The sequence below is a fragment of the Mauremys reevesii genome, linkage group 2, assembly GCF_016161935.1.
Source record: "Mauremys reevesii isolate NIE-2019 linkage group 2, ASM1616193v1, whole genome shotgun sequence".
Taxonomy (NCBI): Eukaryota; Metazoa; Chordata; order Testudines; family Geoemydidae; genus Mauremys; species Mauremys reevesii.
In genome coordinates this window covers 192,427,847-192,448,343 of record NC_052624.1, presented here as the reverse complement: position 1 = coordinate 192,448,343, position 20,497 = coordinate 192,427,847, and the positions used below count along the sequence as shown (strand labels likewise).

General features: G+C 40.3%; 1 protein-coding gene across 2 annotated transcripts in view; it reads right to left on the bottom strand.

Moving 5' to 3' along the window:
• CD226 (CD226 molecule) overlaps window positions 1-20,497 on the bottom strand; it is a 66,852-nt gene that overhangs the window by 39,739 nt on the left and 6,616 nt on the right. The window contains exon 2 of one of the 2 annotated variants that reach the window (XM_039523838.1): window positions 8,748-8,860. The gene's annotated coding sequence lies outside the window, so the exon portion shown is untranslated. Of the gene's footprint in view, window positions 1-2,465; window positions 2,584-8,747; window positions 8,861-20,497 lie in introns of those variants that run through there. The other variant, XM_039523837.1, reaches the window with a different exon arrangement.

The window sequence follows — 20,497 nt, the reverse complement described above, 5'->3', positions numbered from 1 at the left end:
CAACCTGCAGGGCAATGCAGGCTGCCCATGAAGAGATCTCCAGCCATCCAAGGAAGAAAGCCTATCCCTGTTGGGGATTTGGTACTCATAAGAACGGAGAGAACATTCTGCAAGGCACAGGTGGACAACAGGATGATGTGTTGTCTTCCCAGGCATGAGATTTGACTGTAAGACTGGATAGGTTCTGAAGCTGGTGGGCAAGAATCCATTGATGATGGTGTATATTGGCACTAATAACACTGCTGCACAAATTATAGACAACTTCAGGGAATTTGGAAGGACACTGAAGGGGAAGAATGTCCACATGATCTTCTTGGAAATCCTTCCTATCTGGAAGTGAAGGAAGACAGAAAATAGAAGATTCTGGAAGTGAAATGCTCGCTTGGTAAGTGGTGTCAGATACAGGGTTTTAGTTCTGTGGAACATTTATCCTCCTTCTATGGAGCAAAGAGGCTGTACAATTTGGATGGCCTCCATCTCAATAAAAGAGGACAATATCTTCTAGGGGACAGGCTGGCTAGACTAGTCTGGAACGCATTAAAGAAGAACAAAAGAGGAGGGTGAAAAGGGAGAATAAATGAGAACTTATATAAAACAAAATCAAGATGTTGAGAACAAAATTAATCAAGACACCAAGGAACATAAAGAGAATAAATTCGTTAATAGCCTATATATGATGCTAATAGTCTTGGTAATAAATGAGAGGAATTGGAATTGCTCATTTAAGAGCATAAATTTGACCAAGTTAGTATAACTGAAACTTGGTGGGAAGGTTTGCATGATTGAAATGTTAAAATCAATGGTTATAACCTATTTAGGAAGGACTGAGTGGGCAAAAGGGAATGGGGAGTGGAACGCTTTTATAGCTCAAGCTATCTTGTTGGAAGATGAAGGGCACTCGGGTATGGATGCTCCTATGATGTTGTAGTTGCCCTCAGTTCTTGGTTATTGGGAAGTATAATCACTGACAGGGAGAGGTGCTGGGTTATATTTATTTTTATAACATACTAAGTGCTTTACATTAAAAGATGGAGACAAGGTCTCTGCTCCAAGAGTTTATATTCTGAAATAGACAGCTAGATCAGACAGTATAACTGTCAGAGGAAAAGGAAAATAAGGAGCCTGATTCACCAGTGCATTACTCCCATTTTACATCTGTATAGCTCCACTGATTTCAGTGGAGTTACACTAATGTAAGACTGGAACAATGGTCAACTAGGCCCAAATCTATTATTTAAGAAATTGCAACTTTAGAAAACTTCCACCAAAACACTCTTCATGTACTTGTTGGAGCAAGGAAAACCTGCAAACCACCTATAATATCTATACACAGGGGGATGGCTTTCTAGACTGGAAGATTATTATTTATATAATGCCACAGTTGAGCATGGCATTTTACAGATCTGCAGGATTTGGCACCGGATAGAGAAAGAAATATAAACTTGTGCTAATACATTTTTGTTTTTATTATTCCTAGTGAAGCATCCTACACATCTGTCATCCTTAATTGGAACCGAGCTGGACTACACAAGAAGCCTCACAAATGACAAATTCCTTTCAGTGAAAATAAATTTCGCTCATCTGTTTATATATAAATTACTGTTTTGTTGATCTGAATTCCATGCTCATTTCTCTCCATCTGTCATTAAAAGAGAAATGGAACTTACTAAGATCAATATCCAACCCTACACAATGCCTAATTATTTTGGGTATGATATGTTGTAACAAATACATGTCAGCAGATGCCAGGCACAATTACTATATAATTCACATAGGGAGAGCAGGGACTACAATGCAGGACATGTAGTTTCAAAAACACAATCCTCTGACACTTCTGCTAAAGGGGAACTTTTTAAACCAACCCACTGCAGGGTTTCCCTGCGAGTGCTGTGATACACCAGTCTACTTTAGATATCTGGGCACATATACTTTGTATACCAGGAGCTAGGAAGACAAACCCTGTAGCTGCTGTAAGCACTAGGCTCTTTGCAGGCTGTAGTCTTTGGGCAGGGAGTTCCTATTGTGGTTTTGTGGACTGCGCATTTAAGGGCTCAGCTTCACAGCCAGAGTCTGGGCAGGGCGCTGTGAAGCTCTTGTTACGCACAGCTAGCTGGAAACTGACACAATAAAAAGCAAATCTCTAGCAAGCTCCTACAGCACAGAGTGATCACTGAACACCAAACCTATTAACACTCACACATTTCAACTAATGGGATTACTGCACTAGGGCTGCCAGAAAGTAAAAAGTGCAGATACCCAGGTGCAAGGACTTTTCATCAACCTGACAGTACAGAAGTCAGTCCTTTGGGGCAGGGGTATAAAGGTAACTGTACCTAGGGGCTCTCAGTTTAGTGCCAGGGATACTCCCTTCCAGCCTACCCATCTCTTGGATGCAACAAAGCAGTGGCCCTTTTCCCCACTCAGTTCTCTTGTCTATGGCCTTGTTGGAGCCCATCTGTACTGACCTCCTGGCATCACATGCAGGTAGTCCCCTGCTTACTGGTCACTGCCCTGTATCCTCCTGCTGCAGCTACTACAGATCCTTTACTGGCAACGTGCTGCTTCCTTGCTCAGCTGTCAGTGTGCCTGCTACCCGGACTTCCTTCCCCAGCCAGCTCTCTAGCAGCTGCCTCCAGCCTGCTGCTTCTGCGCACATGCAGCTTCTGGCTCTTTCCTGGCCCTTGTCACCCTTGATCTCAGGCTGTCACACCTTTTTACTGAACTTATGGAGCACTCTAGTGTCTGGATATTGAACAGTACAACACAATGCACCCCACTGGCTAGATCTTTTCCCTCCTGCTCAGAGTGAGGGGAACATGAAAGGGGGTCACTCCATTTATTGCAACTCTCTCTGGCAGTACTAGTATTAACTCCCTAATCCTCTCTGTGGACTAGCCATTAGAAGGGCACAGCTCTCACTGACAGAGCCTGATCAAGCTCTCTACTGCCACCTTCTGCAACTCTGTGGTATTTTACAGCAGGCTTATACCATGGGACTTGTCCCCATTGGTGGGGCCTGGGTATAGCCTGACATGTGTCTTGCTTTTTTTATCTACAATCTTGAAAATGAATTGGTGCATGGGATTTTGTACTGGGGTGTCTGATAAATACAGCAGAGCTACAGGGAGGCTTCTCCTACAAGTGCCCAGCAATCATGGAGCCACCAGGGAGGAAAAAGCAGGGAAGGAGGGGCAGCAGGCCACCTCAAGGCCTTGTTAGCAGAGGAATTAGTAGAACAGAATGAGGCTTAAAGGAGGAAAACAGGCTAGCATGACGGGGGCTCAGATGGCATGAGAAGCAGAAGCATAAATGATAAGGCTTCTCCAGGATACCCTGCAAACAGTTCTCAGGACTCCAGGCTCCCACTGTTATTATGACGTCTGTCTCGTGCCAGTATTGGCGCACAGAGCAGAAACCAGTTTCCTCCATCCCTCTCTGCCATTTGCTCCTGCTTCTATCTGCTCCATTGTGTTGAGATTAATAGGCAGCAGGTTTAAAACAAACATAAGGAAGTACTTCTTCACACAAACACACAATCAACGTGTGGACTTAGTTGCCAAGGGATGTTCTGAAGGTGAAAACTATAATAATGGGGTACAAAAAAAGAATTAGATAAGGTCTGGAAGATAGCCATTGATGGACCTATTAGCCAAGATGGCCAGAGATGCAAGCCCATGCTCTGAGTGTCCCTAGCCTCTGACTTCCAGAAGTTGGGAGTGAATGACAGGGGATGGATCACTTGACGATTGCCTGTTCTGTTCATTCCCTCTGAAGCATCTGGCATTGGCCACTGTCGGAAAATAGGACACTGGGCTAGATGGACCATTTGTTTGACCCCATATGGACGTTCTTATGTTCTTAGATTGATTTTCATGCCCTCCGTGCTGAGAGTTCTTTTTAAGGTTTCTCTTGCGTGACCTTATTTCCTCACACCAGTTGATTCCACTTGACTGCTTCATGCCGGGGGTCTGTGTGTTGGCACCCAGAATACATGCCCCCAAAATGTCCACTCCTTCCTTCTAATTCTAGTGGAGATGAGCAACTGGTTGGTGATTGCTCATCTCTTCGCTGGTTATAAAGTCTCTCCACCCAATACCCAGAATCTATTGTAGGCACTTATTTTCAAAGGCATCTGTTTTTCTAGCATTTTAATAGATTTTCGGCTCTCGCAGCCATACATTAAAGAGATTACATTTGAGCTGAAAATTCTCAGTTTTGTTTTGGTATGGTATATCTTTGATTTCCACATGTTGCTGAGTTTAGTGAATGCTGATGCCATCTCTTTCCTGAGGTCTCCACTGGCTAACAGAGTACTGTGAGAAATTCCAATTTGAACTATGGGAAAGATCTGAGCACCACCAGAAGTAGAAGAGTGTGATACACCGACTGGACCAGAAAAAAAATGGTCAGTGCTTAGAGATGATGTGGATCAAGCTGCAACAGATGAAAATGGATATCAGCATAAGTAGAGCAAGAATTGGATAAGCCAAAAGATGTGGTGTCTTACTGAAGAAAGAAAAGCACTGAAAAAAACCCTCCTAAATGCTAAGACCAATGAAATATTACAAAAAGCAATGGAGGAGTACAAGAAAGCAAACAAAGCAGTGAAAAGCAGTGCAAGGAAAGAGAAACAGATATGATGAAGACCTACCAACTGAAGCTGCTGCTATGATGGGAAATCACAGAGTCATTTACCAACGGATTAAAACCCTGTGTGGAAAATTCAACACACAAAATAGGCCAATAAAAAATAAAGATGGAAAAATGGAGAATAGATGGGCAGAGTAAGGTGATCTCAACAGACCCAGCCTTACTTCAGCCCCTGAGTTCAATGAAACATGCCAGCCCGATCAACTTGATATCAACAACATCGGTCCAGTAGAGATATCAGAAGTACAAGCTTCAGTCAAGAAGCTAAAAAGCAACAAAGTGTGGGGAGCTGATCAAATCACTTGACACTACCACCTTAACAAAACTGTCCAAGTTGTTTGGTGAAGTCTGGTGGTGGGAAAGACTCCTTCTTACCAGTGGGATAATTGTCAGAATACCCAAAAAGGGTGATCTTACTGACTGTAACAACTGGAGAGAAGTCATATTTCTCCTTGTTGTAGGGAAAGTTTTCTGTAGTGTGATACTACACAGGGTGAAAGAAGCAGTGGATGCAAAGCTTACAGAAGAAGAGGTTGGATTCAGGCCTAAGACAGCCTGTATAGATCAAATAATCTCACTAAAGGACCATCACAGAAGAATGCCTAGGATGGCAGGCCCCCCTTATCCATTTCATTTATTTTTAAAATGCATTTGACGGCCTGCATAGATATATATTGTGGAATGTTCTTCAGTCTTATGGAATTCCAGCTAGAGTCATGAACATCATGGTTATGCATAAAGATGCAGAGTCAGTGCACTGTAAGACTGAAAAACAACAACAGAGTGGTTCAACATGGACACTGGTGAGAAACAGGGCTACACTCTATGTCTGTTGTTGTTTGGCATTGCCATAGAGTGGATAATGAAGTATTAGCAACACAAAGACTGGCATAGCATAGGTACATGGCAAATGCATAGAAGACCTAGACTTTTGATGATATTGCACTGTTGAGTGACATCCCAAAACCTACAAAGACAGAGACCTTATGGAAAAATAACATTACTATTATAAGAAGAATACTTTTCATTGTAGTATTTCATTAACAGTTCATCTATATTAATTCTGTCACTAACACAGAGGAAGGTGAGGATGGAGCTCATTTGCATTTTATCAAAGTGGAAATGGCAAAAAGTTTAAGTAATCCTTTACCTCAAGAGGGATTTTGCTCATTTATAAACATTAAACTTTTGTAACAAACTATGGAAAACTAAGATGAGCATACTCATTTAACTAGTGTGATAAATCAATTGTAACAGGTGGGATCACATCAATCATTAAGGAAGAATTTTATAGATGCCTGGGGATAGGACTAATAGGTTTCAATAGAAATTATTTACCTTCAATTTATATACTCATTCCATGAAAAAGGAGCTCCTGTCTTTTGCTCTGAGCACTTTACAGCAAATTTTGGAAATATGATTAAACAGATTGCTCCTGGAGCCCCCCTTCACCTAATATTTAATATACAATCACAGCCAGCTGCTAAAAACATATTTTCAATCTTTATGTTCTGCCATTTTCTCGCCCCTCAGGAAAACAAAGATGTTTTGCTCTAAAACTTACAGAATGTTGTCAATTTCTGTAGAATGGATAAATTGGGTTACAAATTCTATAGAAAGGATTTTTTAAATAAATTCTATAGGAGCTTTCTATTTACATATTTTAAAAATTCATCTGTTTTGAAACATATTGCATATCACTCACAAAACATTGAGTTGCTATGTTATACACAATCTTAAAAAATTTTAGAAAGTGACATATTGAGGACATGAGTCAGGATACTGTACCTTACTAATTGTATGCTATTTTCCCTCTCGTTAGAAGGATGTAGATCCTTCATATATATAATTGTATCTTTATCACAGAAGGAAACAGTTTCTTGGAAGACTGGACTTTGTACGTGCTACCTATTTGTTCTCTGGGAACAGAAGACTCATACTCAAGTGTAACCACTTGTAACTCTGGTTACTTTGGTTACCCTTGAGTACATGTATAGTATTGTAAAGCTCTTACCCCAAGACCATAACTCCAACATTAAATGTACTTAGAAGATTTTTAACTAAAAAAAAAAGGAGGAAGTAGGATCTTGCAGTGAACACACACATTGGATTTTATTCTCGGCTGATGCGTTTCCTGTGTGACCTTGGGCAAGTCACTTCATGTCCATCTGCATCTGTTCTCAGCCTGCAAAATACAGAGAATACCTAATGCACAGAGATGTTTTGAAGTATGTTGCATAAATGTCCGTTATAAGCACCTGAAATCATAGAGTTGAAAGGGACCTTAGGAGATCATCTAGTCCAACCCCCTGCTCAAAGCAGGACCAATCCCCAAATGGTCCCCTCAAGGATTGAACTCACAACCCTGGGTTTAGCAGGCCAATGCTCAAACCACTGAGCTATCCCTCTCCCAAATAGAAGTTGCTATATAAAGGTGAAGAATTGTGTTTCGTTTTCAGGCTTCTTACTACATAGGATACAACAAAAACAGAACTGGCCCTGGAATATTGTTATGAGATGGGTAAAACCTTGTTCTGGGTTGAGTTAAAACCTTGTTCAAACTAATTTGTGAACATGCACTTATAGAGTTTGTGAACAATACCAAGCTGATAGGGGTTGCAAGTGCTCTGGAGGATAGGATTAAAATTAAAAATCATCTGGACAAACTGGAGAAATAGTCTAAAGTAAATAGGATGAAATTTAATAAGGACAAATGCAAAGTACTCCACTTAGGAAGGCTCAATCAATTGCACACATACAAAATGGGAAATGACTGCTAGGAAGGAGTGCTGCAGAAAGGTATCTGGGAGTTACACTGGATCATAAGCTAAATATGAGTCAACAATGTAACTCTGTTGCAAAATATATAATAATAATTCTGTGATATATTAGCAGGAGTGTTGTAAGCAAGACATGAGAAGTAATTCTTCCACCCTACTCCATGCTGATAAAACCTCATCTGGAGTATGGTGTCCAGTTCTGGGCACCACATTTCAGGAAAGATGTGGACAAATTGGAGAAAGTCCAGAGAAGAGCAACAAAAATAATTAAAAGTCTAGAAAACATGCCCTCTGAGGGAAGATTGAAAAAATTAGGTTTGTTTAGTTTGGAGAAGAGAAGACTGAGGGGGGACATGATAACAGTTTTCAAGGACATAAAAGGTTGTTACAAGGAGGAGAGAGAGAGAAATTGTCCTCCTTAACCTCTGAGGATAGGACAAGAAGCAATGGGCTTAAATTGCTGCAGGGGCAGTTTAAGTTGAACACTAGGAAAAACTTCCTGTGAGGTAGTTAAACACTGGATCAAGTTACCTAGGGGAGGTTGTGGAATCTCTCTGACTGGAGGTTTTTAAGAACAGGTTAGACAAACACCTGTCAGGGATGGTCTAATTATTATATAATCCTGCCCTGAGTGCAGCAGACTGGACTAGATGAACTACTGAGGTCCCTTCCAGTCCTACGAGTCTGTGATTCAAGGCCATTCATTTCAAATAGGTGTAAGCCAGTTAAGGGGTCACATCTGAAACAAGGCCTAAAAAAGCCTGGCCAGTACCCAGCACTATGTGGGAATTCCACTGGATATTGGGACCTGGGGTGTGGTGTGGAGAAGGTGAAAGAACACAGAGAAATCAAGAACAGAGAGGGGCTGAGGCAAGAAAGCAAGAAAGCCAAGCTATAGCCTGTGAGCACAGTGTGACCTTGTAAAAGGCTAGAGCAAAAGCTTCTGGGCCAGCTGGCTAAAGCAGCTTTGGGGCTACAAGCTAAAAAACCTGCTCTTTTTGTTCTTGGTTCCTCCTGCATTCAGAGAGGCAGGACTTGTAAATAAACAAAACTGTAGCAAAGGAACTATCAGATTCTGTCAATTTCTACTTCTAACTGGAACATCCCTAGAGCCCTGAAATTTGACTAACCACTTGCTTTGAAAAGGGACAATAATATGCACTACAAATAGTTAATTTTGTTGAGTCTTAAGTAAAAACTATGAGGCAAGCAAGAAAAAAAATATTTTTCATTTTTCTTGATTTACCTGAATCTTTCCAAGGAAACCAAACTCACTGAAGTGGAAACAATGGGTCAATGAAGAACCAATAGATATACCTGTTTCCTTATGAATGATAGGCGTCCTGTGGTGAATGAACCCCTCACCAGGGAAATCACCTCTCCTGCTGTTTACCATTCCACAGTTAAGCAGGGTGTCTCACTGCTGCAATCTAAAGATACAATAATTGAATTTGCTGTTTTCCTTTCCAATATCTAATCCAACTGAATCAATAAAGCCTAAAATAATATTGAATTAATCTAGCAAGCATGCCTGACTCACTGACGTAATGGATAGAAATGTTAACGTGTATTCATTAACCTCAAAGGAAAGGATATGTTAATACTATCTATTACTCTAAACAGAGAGGGGAGAAAGTTATGAATTAAATATTATCATATTTTAGAGACCTAGTGAGAAGGATGACTCAAAGGGGAGGAAATGGAATCCAATTTGACCTTGCCTATAAACAAGAAAGGAGAGAGAATGAAATCTAGAGAGCACTGTACATCTTCAAGTTAGTCTTATACATTTAATCACAATCATTTCTTTGAGAGGCAACACTATAAAAATATCATTTGAAATGAAAACACTTATTGTACAGTTTCCCATTTGCCTTACATCAAAAAATATGAACACACATTATTGACAAGGGAATTATGTATCCACGGCTTTCAATAAACTCAGTTCATAACAACTGATGGAATTAATACACTGTAGTTACAATACTGACAACTTAATGATCCACTGCACAGGAGTTCTCTAGCATTTCAACAAGCCATGAGGAACAAAAATCAGTTTAATAAAGTGGTGTCAAATCAGCGGAGTGTGGCGAGATTTTTTTTAAACCATATGCTCATGCTAGAGAAAAGGCCATTAGTGATAACTCTTAGAAAGACAGATAACACATTTTATTTTTACATTTCTGGTGCTAGGCAACATTAACTGCAAATGCTGATTTCCAGCATCACTTGGGTACCCAAATGTGTCAGAAAATTACAGATTGCTGGTGACAGAAGGATGCAAAGCAATGTGTGCACAGATGTCACTGAAATGTTGAGATTCAGGAAGCTCATTTTATTGGTTTTCTAAGAGGGACTAACTCTGATTAATTGATGGTGGCTGAACAAAGGAAAAAAATTTCCTAACAGTGAGGTTTAGCAGTCTGTGGAATAATTTTAACCAGGGATGTGGTAGAAGCACCCCTGTAGAAAGCATTAAAACTACATTGAACAAAGCACTGGACACAGAGGTAGCATTACTGACTACCTTGCTAAAGAATGAAGGCTGTTCATTTTGGTTTTTTTAAAAGACATTGTGTAACTGATTTTATGTCAGTTTCGTAGCAAGAAAAATTATGCCCATGATGTAATTAATTGTGAAGTTGGGCACAGCTTGGTTGGGTTTTTTGTTTGTTTGTTTTTCCTTAGGGTTCTGAAACAGGAAGAATAGTCACTGAGAAAAGAAATTGAGGGTAACCTTCTGGACATTAGCTTAAAATAAAAATGGAGGTTGTCTTGACCTCTCCTTTATCATATTTCCCAAAACCAAAGTGAAGGAAGTTAAAAAGAGACAGAGAAAACTCAAAAATAATTAATCATAAGAAAATAATCAGACAGACTCAAGAGAAATTAAATATTTAAAGAGACAAAATATTCAAAGTGATAATTTAGAGACTCAGGTATAAGATGTCACTAGCAACTGTTCATCTAAGCCTATTTTAATCAGACAATGGTCACCATTACAAAGTCAGCGTTTGTCTCACAGTGGTGTCTGAAATAGTGTAGTTTTCCCTCTATATTTAGAATAGGAAGTAACTGTGTGATGTTGGTGACTGTTGTAAGTCCTATTATAGATATCAGAGGACACCTACATATATCTACCTGAGAATAACTGGCATTTTATAATGGAGGAAGTATTTGAAGTACATTTATAGCAAACCACAAACATTACCTCCCAAAGACAGCTGTTGTGTAGCATTTAAGTCCTTGTCAGATTCATTTACCGATGTTTCAACAGTGGGTCTTGTAACATTGTTTTAAATTTAGCTCCTTTCCCCCATTCAATTCTCATTTTCATTCGTTTTCTATTGATAATGCTTACCATGCCTTCTAACACAAAGTGTTATCTTCAGTTTACTAAAGGAAACATTGATGCAGGAAGATTTGAAGAAAATCTGTATCAGAATTGGGAATAAAGCCTCTTCCAACTTGCACCCCTTCCCCCTCTCAGTTAATGCTTTCAGCACATGGCCATTCTTTCCTCAGTTCCCCCACACACCCCTCTATTTTTTTTCCTGATTGGTAAAGAACATATAGTACAATCATTTCTCTACAATGGGGGAGGGGTGGCTCCAGGTGGGCCCCATTTTACCTCTTCACTCCAGCGCAGCAGTTCCTGTTCTTACTAGCTAGAGCAGTGATTTTCAAACTACGGGTCACGGCCCAGTACTGGGTCGCAGAATGTCAGGCACTGGGTCGCAGTGGCTCTGGTCAGCACCACTGACTGGGTCATTAAAACTCCCGTCAAGGGTGCTGCCTGGCTAAGGCAGGCTAGTCCCTACCTGTTCAGACTTTGCTCTATGCCCCAGAAGCGGCAGGTCCGGCCGCTCGGAGCCACTTGCACACCTCTGCCTAGGAGCCGGACCTGCTGTTGGCTGCTTCTGGGGTGAAGCGTGGTCCGCAATGCCAGGACAGGCAGGAAGCCTGCCTTAGCACCTCTGCTGCACTACTGACCAGGAGCTGCCGAGGTAAGCCCGCGCCCCAACCCCACACCCCAATCCCCTGCCCCAGCCCTGAGCTCCCCCAAATCCAGAGCTCTTTCTGCACCCCAAACCACTCATCCCTCGCCTCACCCCACAGCCTGCACCCGTCCCAGAGCCCTGATCTCCTCCCTCACCCCAGCCCCTGCCCAGAGCCCCTGCCCTGAACCCCTCATTCCTGGCCCCACCCAGCAGCCCTCACCCCAACCCCCTCATCCCCAGCTCTGTTGGGTCACGGGCATCAACAATTTTCTTCAGCTGGGTCACCAGAAAAAAAGTTTGAAAACCACTGAGCTAGAGAGTCTCTGGTAGGCTGCTTACTTATACCACACCCAGTACAATGGTATCTAAGCACCTTCCAAAAGTGCTACATAGATCCTCCAGTCATCCCTAACTTCACAGGGAGGGGCTGGCCATAGAGCTGCAAAAACATTAGACTGTAGACTGAAAGGGGGATCCGTTTCCTCTTCTACTTCCCTGTGCAAAGATCCCGACGAAGTTACTCAGGGCTAGTCTATACAGAGACTTAGTGCATGGCAAGCTGGAGCATACGACACACTAGCCTGCCAGTCACTCAATCCCTGATACCATGCACTTAAAGTTCCATAGAGCACTTTGACTTACTGCTCTTTGAAACAGAAATGGAATTTTTGTGCATGGCAGCAGGGTCCACGTGGCAATTTAGTGCACAGCAGACCAGTGCGCAGTACATTCACATTCCAGCTTCCTGTGCACAAAGTCTCCATCTGAGTGCTGGAGAAAGGATTCCCCGCGCCCCTGCCAAAGGAAGAATAAATGTGGAAGAATAGGATGTCATTTTTACAGATGTCTGGTGTCCCAGCTACAGTGTCACAGCAGCGGAGCTTTTCAAGAATGGCAGCTGTAAACTAACTGAACCAAAGCAAGAATGAGGGAATCTGCAGCAATCATTTGATTTAATAGAAAGAGTAATTGTACCAGAAACTCATGTCTTATTCACCACCACATTACTTCTGTTTTACGCTAGTGTAACTCCAATGAAATCAGTGGTGTTTATGCTAAAGCAGTGATGAATCAGTCTCCATCACTGGATTAACATCTCCTTTGAAAAGGAATGTCATGGCTTTGCACTGGCATTTATCTAGCATTCATTTTGCAACTATTTTCTATTCAGTGATGTTATCTCTTCATAGTCAGCAGACTTAATTACAGCAGCCATTATAGAAGCAGTGCAAGTCATTCTACTAAGACTTGTTTTTAAAAATTCAATTATTGTGACTGTGCATGCCTATTTACTACATTAAAATATTCCTTAAAGAACCTAATCTCTTAGAGGTTTTTAAAAACAAAGCTGATTCACATGAGGAACTAAATGCTTATAAAAATATTGTACAAGCTCAAGTGTGATTTTTCAAATACCCTAATAATTAAGTTATTAGTACCATTATACATCCAGAAAGCTTCACTATTTCTTTTATTCTCAAAATTTGCTTTAATTCCACCTTATCCAAAAACCATGTGCCAAGATTTGGCACAAAGATAATTTTCAGAAATAAGGCAAACTGCCTTGAACATTGGAGCTAATCATCAAAAAGTTATTTTACCTTAAGGACAGCATGAATTTGAAATATAGTCACTTTTAAAAAGTGTGTTAAAAGTTTCAGGTAACCCACCTACCTCTAGCCATTATCTCTGCTTTTACAATTATGCTTTCCTATTTTTGAAAATGATTTCTTGTCCCTGTGCGAAAGATCTACCCAACCGACTAGGTGAAATGACAAAGGGTCTGTCTTAGAAACACTGATACACAGGTGTAACTTTGCCCAGGTGAATAGTCCCCTTGATTACCAAAATGAACCAACATTCCAAACTCTTACAATAAGTGTCATGGTATCGTTAATGATCAAAAATAGTCCAGATTTTGGTTTGGTGTCTCAGACAAAAGGCAACACCTCCAACAGCACAGTAATCCTAATACAATGCTGGGCCTTTAGTTAAGTTCTAGAAACAAGCCAAGATGTACCATTTATCCAATCCTCCCTTACTACTTCCCTGCAGAGCTGGGTTTTCTCTGAAACCATCCAAGCTCTAGCTTGGCTCAACTTTTCTTAGCTCGTGCCAAGTTACCAGCCTGAATTGGGATAGCTGCAGTCAAAAGTATTTATTCTTTAACCTCCTTGTATTGCTGGATGCATCCATTGCAATGTATTTTTCAACAAGAGAACTGGATGCCCAGCATCTAGGTTTTATGATGTGCATATTACTCTAAACACAAAACACATGCTCCAACTACAGTGGCATTGTTATAACTGTTTTTCTTCCTCCGTTTCCAAGCATGACTGAAGCCTTTGTGCTGGTCTTTTTTATGTTGCACATGGTGGCAGATGGTGATTGATAGGTAGTACTTCTGAGGCTCTATAGACTTTTTCCACCACTGCATCAACTGCCTTTTTCTATACGCCTGATAAACACACATGACCAATTGTCATTTAATTAGAAGAAGTTTGGCTGCTTCTGGAGCAATTTAAAAATTATTCACAGTATGTGGGATCTGAATTAATTTACTAAATTGGTGAACAGTAACTTATGTGAACACAGATGGATATCCTGCCAGATATGATCTATTATTTGTATAAGACAGTCAGTCACCCAAGCATTTTAAATGGGAGCAATGGGATCTTTTGGGCATGATTTTAGCAACGTGAGAAGTAACTAATTTTGAGGTGAGAAACACTGACTCTTTAGGTTTCATTTTCACATCACTCCCTTCTGCTGTGTTTGGGGGTAGCAATATCAAGTTTGTTGTATAGATGTGTCTAACTCGCCCCCAATTAATACAATCATCAAATATTTTGTGACAGACGTGTTATTGCTAGTATTGTCTTGTGTTAACAAAAGTATCTGCAGTATCTCCCAAGTACACTTTTTTTTTCAGTGAATGGACTACTGAAAGAATAGCTTCCTCCAAACGTAGCAGCAGTAAAAATAATTGACTACATGATAGAACAGCAACAATACTCTGCATGTACATCAAACATTTTTTCTGAGGATTTCAAAGCACATAGCAAACAAATTAAGCTTCATAATGCCAATGTAAGGCAGGTAGTTAGCCCAATTTTACAGATGGGTAAACTCTACGCAAAGTGACTCATTGGTAGAATCTGGCTGTAGCTCTCCTGAACCTTCTAGCCTAGGAAACATTTCACTCTACCTTGGTCACATTGATTATCTGTCACACTAAATCAGAGTGTTATATTTCTTCAGAAATCAGAAGAAAAGATAGCAAAGTTCTGGCTAAACCCAGAAATGAGTCATTATTATAACTTTGCAGGATGGTGGAATGAGGGCATTTAAGCAGGAGAAAAACCTAAACAGCCTAACAAGACACACTTCTATTCCCTTTATTCTCAGTGGAGAAAACTAAGGGGTTATCTGCACACAAAAGTTGTAGCACTTTATGCCAATGTAGTTAAAGCAGTACAACCTGCTAGTATTATTGCAGTAATATTGGCATGAAGGCACTCAGTTATGGCTCATTCCATATGGGAAGGGGAATAAGCTATACTCATATAAGGCATCTTTACATTAGTATAACTGCATCTATACTATACATTGTATTCTATACATCTATACATTGCTCCAGTATAATTTATATGGGTAAAAAATTATTGTTATTGTTGAAATTATTATATAGATACAAAATGCATGTGTAGTTCAGGCCTAAAACTTTTCTTTTAAATTCACTTCTGGGAAGTTGCAGACAAGTTACAGTAAATTAATCTATAAGAAAGAAATAACTAATGTCTTACTCTGAAACAGGTTTGTCTCAATCATGCCAGTCATGATGAGAATAGGTCATTTTGAGAAACTGTTAATCTAGTTTAAACCAGCAAGCAGATCTCTCTGTCCTTGGGATGACATCACTGTCATATGCTAGGCAATGTTATTCATACTGATGGGTTCAACTAAAAAGTTTCCAGAATGCAGCAATGGAATACAGCAGGTCATTATCTTTATTTGTATGCTTGCTAAAGAAACCAAGTACAAACAAAAAAATAATTAATGCAAACTATAACACACTAAATTTCTTTTCCAAAGTTCCTTCCAGTAGTGGTAGTATAAACTTGAATCTCAAATATCTACCACAAGTAAACACGATAATCCCAACAGCCACTTTGTATCAACACTATTCTCTTAATTCTTTCCCTCCTTCCCACCCCTCTTCAGTTCCTAATACCTGAAGCTCTATTTCAAACTTTCAGACAAGTGCACACATTTCTTTATCAGCCATACCTTTTCCACTTCAGATTGTGATCCCAGATCTTAGCATTTAAGCAAGAACTGGCGTGATCAATATGTGTCTGGAGACAGCGAAGGAAAATCCAAGGAATTGTAAGGAATGTATTGGCAATTCAGTATGTGACATTCTTCTCTCTAGTCATTGAACCAATGCCCTCAGCACAGGGTTAGGGGCTTCTCTGCTACTATGATATGCCTCCTTTCAGAGGTGACATAAAACTGAGTTCATAGGGACCTGTGTTCTCGGTAACTAAATTTTCCTCTTAACTCTCTATGTACTTCCTATTGGTATGGTCATCTATACAGTAATATTTTATTCTGTTAAGACCTGGTCCAATGCCCATTGACTTCAATGGACTTTGAATTGGTCCCTTGAACAGTTGCTGTTTTACTTAGCGTCATGGACGCATAGTGCTCAGTGTACTGAATGCAAGGACATGCAACATTCTTTAGGATTCTTCTTGATAAAAACCACAATGTAAAACTGTCAATTGCATACAAGCTAGGAACAAGATAGAATACTGAAGGATAAAAAACGCACAGTCTCTTATTTTTCATGCACACAGTTTGCAGGATTTTTCTAACCATTAGAAATCATAAGATTTTCAAAAAATGAGTTCAGCATAATTGCTCATACTACACTCACTCTGCCAGTTTCCAAAAACATTTTCCTAGTTTTTAAAAAAAACACCAAACATTTGTCTTTGCCTTCTTGCTGTATGAAAGACACACACAAATAGGTGGAGAAATGGACTATACAAGGAAACAAATTGACTATATATAAAACACTCAAATGAACAAAGTAAACAAAAAAAAGAAAAGTTTTTCTTCTGTAATAAACATTGAAGTCTATTAGTACATGACATCTGACAAAAGTGTGATTTGAAGTTGATGATGTCCCTTTAAAAGCAACAATTGCTTAAAATTATTGTTCTTTTTTATCTATTCACTGTCATACATTCTAGCTTAGCACAAACTTCAGAATGACAAACAGTCTTAAACAAACTAAAGGCTAGAATACTGGTCCTGAAAGGACTCCTGACTGGTCCTTTCATACTGCAATGACTTAATACTGAACAACTCTGCTTGTTCTTTCATATTAATTTGGCTTTTGCAGAGAAGGTTGCAGATTGCCTGATTTATAACAGCAGACTAAAGTAGCCCACCAGTTGTGTGTGATAATTTCTGAGAAGCAGCAGGATTTGTCATTTCAATGGGGGGAAAATGAATAAATATGAATACTGCATAGTTGTGTGTCATTGTACAGATTTTTGAAGTAGTACAATATAAAGAAACTTTCTTAGCATATTAAGAAATTCAATTACAAAGGCCCTAAAGCAACTTTATTTCAAAGTTTTTATGAAGCATGTAAATAATTTAAAATGTTAATTTATGTTATAACTGAGCCAGACCCTTGAAGGATGTGTTGTATATTCTCATAGGCAGGGCACCATTCTGCAATTCTGTGCAGTTTTGTTGAAAACAATATATTTTGCAGGTGCACAACAGCCAGACCACAGGGTCTGCCAAAGTTTGCTACAGACTTTTACTGCCTTGCTACAGTCTTATGCTCTGATGTTACAAAGTAGCATGTACTATGACCCTATACAAATGACAAATTAAAAAGCAGAGTGGAAACTTCCGAGACCTGTTGATTCTATTGATGTTGTATCTATTGATGCAAACAGGCGCATTCTCTCATCACCCTTCACACTTCTGGATCATTTTCCAACCTGAACACAAACTTTTAAAGCACTGAGGTCCTTATCTTGAGATCAGCACACACGTGAATAGTTCCATTGCAGGATAGAAGCCCAAGTATGGAAGGATTAATACCTCTTCTTCTGTCAAAAAGGGGATCTTGCAGGGTCCGGTCAAATATACTGACTGGAAACCAAAAGTCTGGTCACTGTGGGTGAGGGGGTGGGGTGGGAGGAAGTGGCAGCCTGTCACCCGGCCCTGAGGAGGCAGCTCCCGCAGCAGCATGCATGCACTGACTCGGACGGCCCTTTTAAAGGCCGAGGTGGAGGACAGAGTGCAGGGGCTCATGGCGAGTGGGGTAAGGGGCTCCCAGTGGGCATGGAACGTTCCTCAGGAGGGAAGAAATGTGAGCTGCAGTGCCAGCCAGTGTTTTCCCTGGCCATGCTGTCAGGCAGCTCCAGGGTTTGAGAGGGCTTGAATGGGCAGGTAAGAGGGCTGCTGGGCAGACAGTGCAGGAGAGCTGAGTCCTAGCTTGCCTGACTGCTCCTGTGAGACCACAGCACTCAGCTGACCTGCATTCCCAGGTGGCCTGCTGGAACTGGAATTTGCAAGTCCCTTGGTGCTGCTGGTGCTGGAGTTGCCCAGGGTTTAGAGAGAGGTGCTGCTGGGACTGGAATCTGCTTAGGCATTAAAGCAGCAGAGGGCATGGCAGACTTTGTAAAGGGGGAGGGGAGAAGAACAAGGGGGGCAAGGCCTCGAGGGAAGAGGCAGAGCAGGGCCTCAATGGAGAGAGACGGGGTGGAGGGTGTGTGTGTCCTGTTTTCAGAAATTAGCAAATTGGCAACCCTACTATTATTTCAGAGGAGTTGGGCACAGAGGACACTCAATAGTACAGCTTGAGAGAGCTAGTCAGGGAATGATTATTTTTCTTCCTGAAAAAAACATTTTTCTAAACCAACTGTTTTAATTTTTGTTGAAAACCGTTTTGATAAAAGTTTGACAAAAACAAGTTTCTTAAAATTTTCCATTAATTAAAAAGCCATTTTCTCTCAATATTTTATGGATTTTGTTGACAGCTTTAATATTTGACTTGATCCTTCTCCCTCCATCCTTTATACAGTGGAGGAAGATAAATAGCAGGGTCCCCCAAGGATCTGTGTGTTCAACATATTCTTACATTATCTGGAAAAGGGGATGAACAGTGAGGTGACAAAGTTTTCAGATTATACAAAATTATTCTAGATCGTTAAGGCCAAAGCAGACTGCAAAGAGTTACAAAGGGATCTCACAAAACCGGGTGACTGGGCAACAAACTGGCAATTTAAATTGAATGTTAATAAACACAAAGTAATGCACATTGACAAAGAATCCCAACTATACATACAAAATGATGGGGTCCAAATTAGCTGTTACCACTCAAAGACATCTTGGAATCTTGGTGGATAGTTCACTGGAAACATCTGCTCAATGTGCAGTAGCAATCAAAAAAGCTAACAGAATGTTAGGAACCATTAGGAAAGGGATAGATAATAAAAAAGAAAATATCATAATGCCGCTATATAAATCTATGGCATGCCCACACCTTGAATACTGTGTGCAGTTCTGGTTGCCTCACCTCAAAAAGGATATATTAGAATTTGAAAAAAAATACAGAGAAGGGCAACAAAAATGATTAGGGGTATAGAACTTCCATATGAGGATAGATTAAAAAGACAGGGACGGTTCAGTTTAGAAAGAGAGACAAGAGGAGAATATGACAGAGGCCTATCAAAACATGCATGCTGTGGAGAAAAAGCATTATGGGCCACTCCATATAGCACACAAACTAGGGTTCGAGCAATGAAATTAATAGGCAGCAGGATTAAAACAAACATAAGGAACGATTTCTTCACACAACACAGTTATCCTGTGAATCTCATTACAAGAGGATGTTGAAAAGACCAAAAATATTACTGGCTTCAAAAAAGAATTAAAAGATAAGTTCATGGAGGATAGGTCCATCAATGGCTATTAGCCAGGGTGGTCAGTGATGCAATCCCATCCTCTGGGCGAATCTAAACCTATCACTGCCAAATGCTGAGATTGGTTGACAGGGGACAGATCACTCAGTAGTTGCTGTGTTCTGTTCATTCCCTCTGAAAGCCACTGTCAGAAGATGGATCACTGGTCTAACCCACTATGGCCATTCTTATACACCACTTGTCTTCGTGGGCCTTGATCCTGCACAGCTCAGACTGAGTGAATCTTATTGCAAGTTTGGGGTCTAAGACTGAAAACTCTTAAGAACAGCAGCTGTTCAGCACAACAGGTTCTTAATCCTGGTTGGGGCCTTGGAGCATTTCCAAAACAAATATTAAAAATGTCAACTGCCAATATGAAACTGATCTGCAATGCTTGCTGATATTTCTACAATCACACAGCCCAAGATACTTGGGTTATTTGCTGTTTTGTTGAAAAGAATGGAGTATTGTCATCATATTTTTGAAGTTACCCTTTAGTTGTAAAATTTTCCCTTCTCTCTCCCCCTCCCCCTGCCCCCAGATATGAGCAGCACTCATTTTATTGCACATGAGCAGCTAGCAGGGGCTTTTGCTACTGAGAGTTTTCAAGAGGCTGACAGGTTATCTGCTGATCTGCGGTTTTTCAGTAGTGTGGGTGATGCACAGACCCCTTTCATTATTTCTTACATTGTTGGAGTTTTACTCTACAAGTTGAAGAATATACTTTTATTTGCAAAAAGCTGAGAGCATTTGCAACCTCCCTTTCTAAAACAGTGACATGCAGTGTGAGAAATCTTGATGCTCCTCACAACTAAAGACCAAATATTTTCCATGCTTTTCTGATCCCATTTAATCCATATAAATACATGGAGTTATTTATTACACTTACACAGAAATCTTGCTGGTGGTTTACAGTGGACTATTTGTTCAGGGAAATATTTTATAGCATACTTTGTCTTGATTTTACACATTGCCAAGTGGAAGAACTATTCTAGATTTAGTGTTATTGCTAAAAAAAATAATCACTTATTAAATTATGAGCAGTTTATTTATTTAGAAGGATATTTTA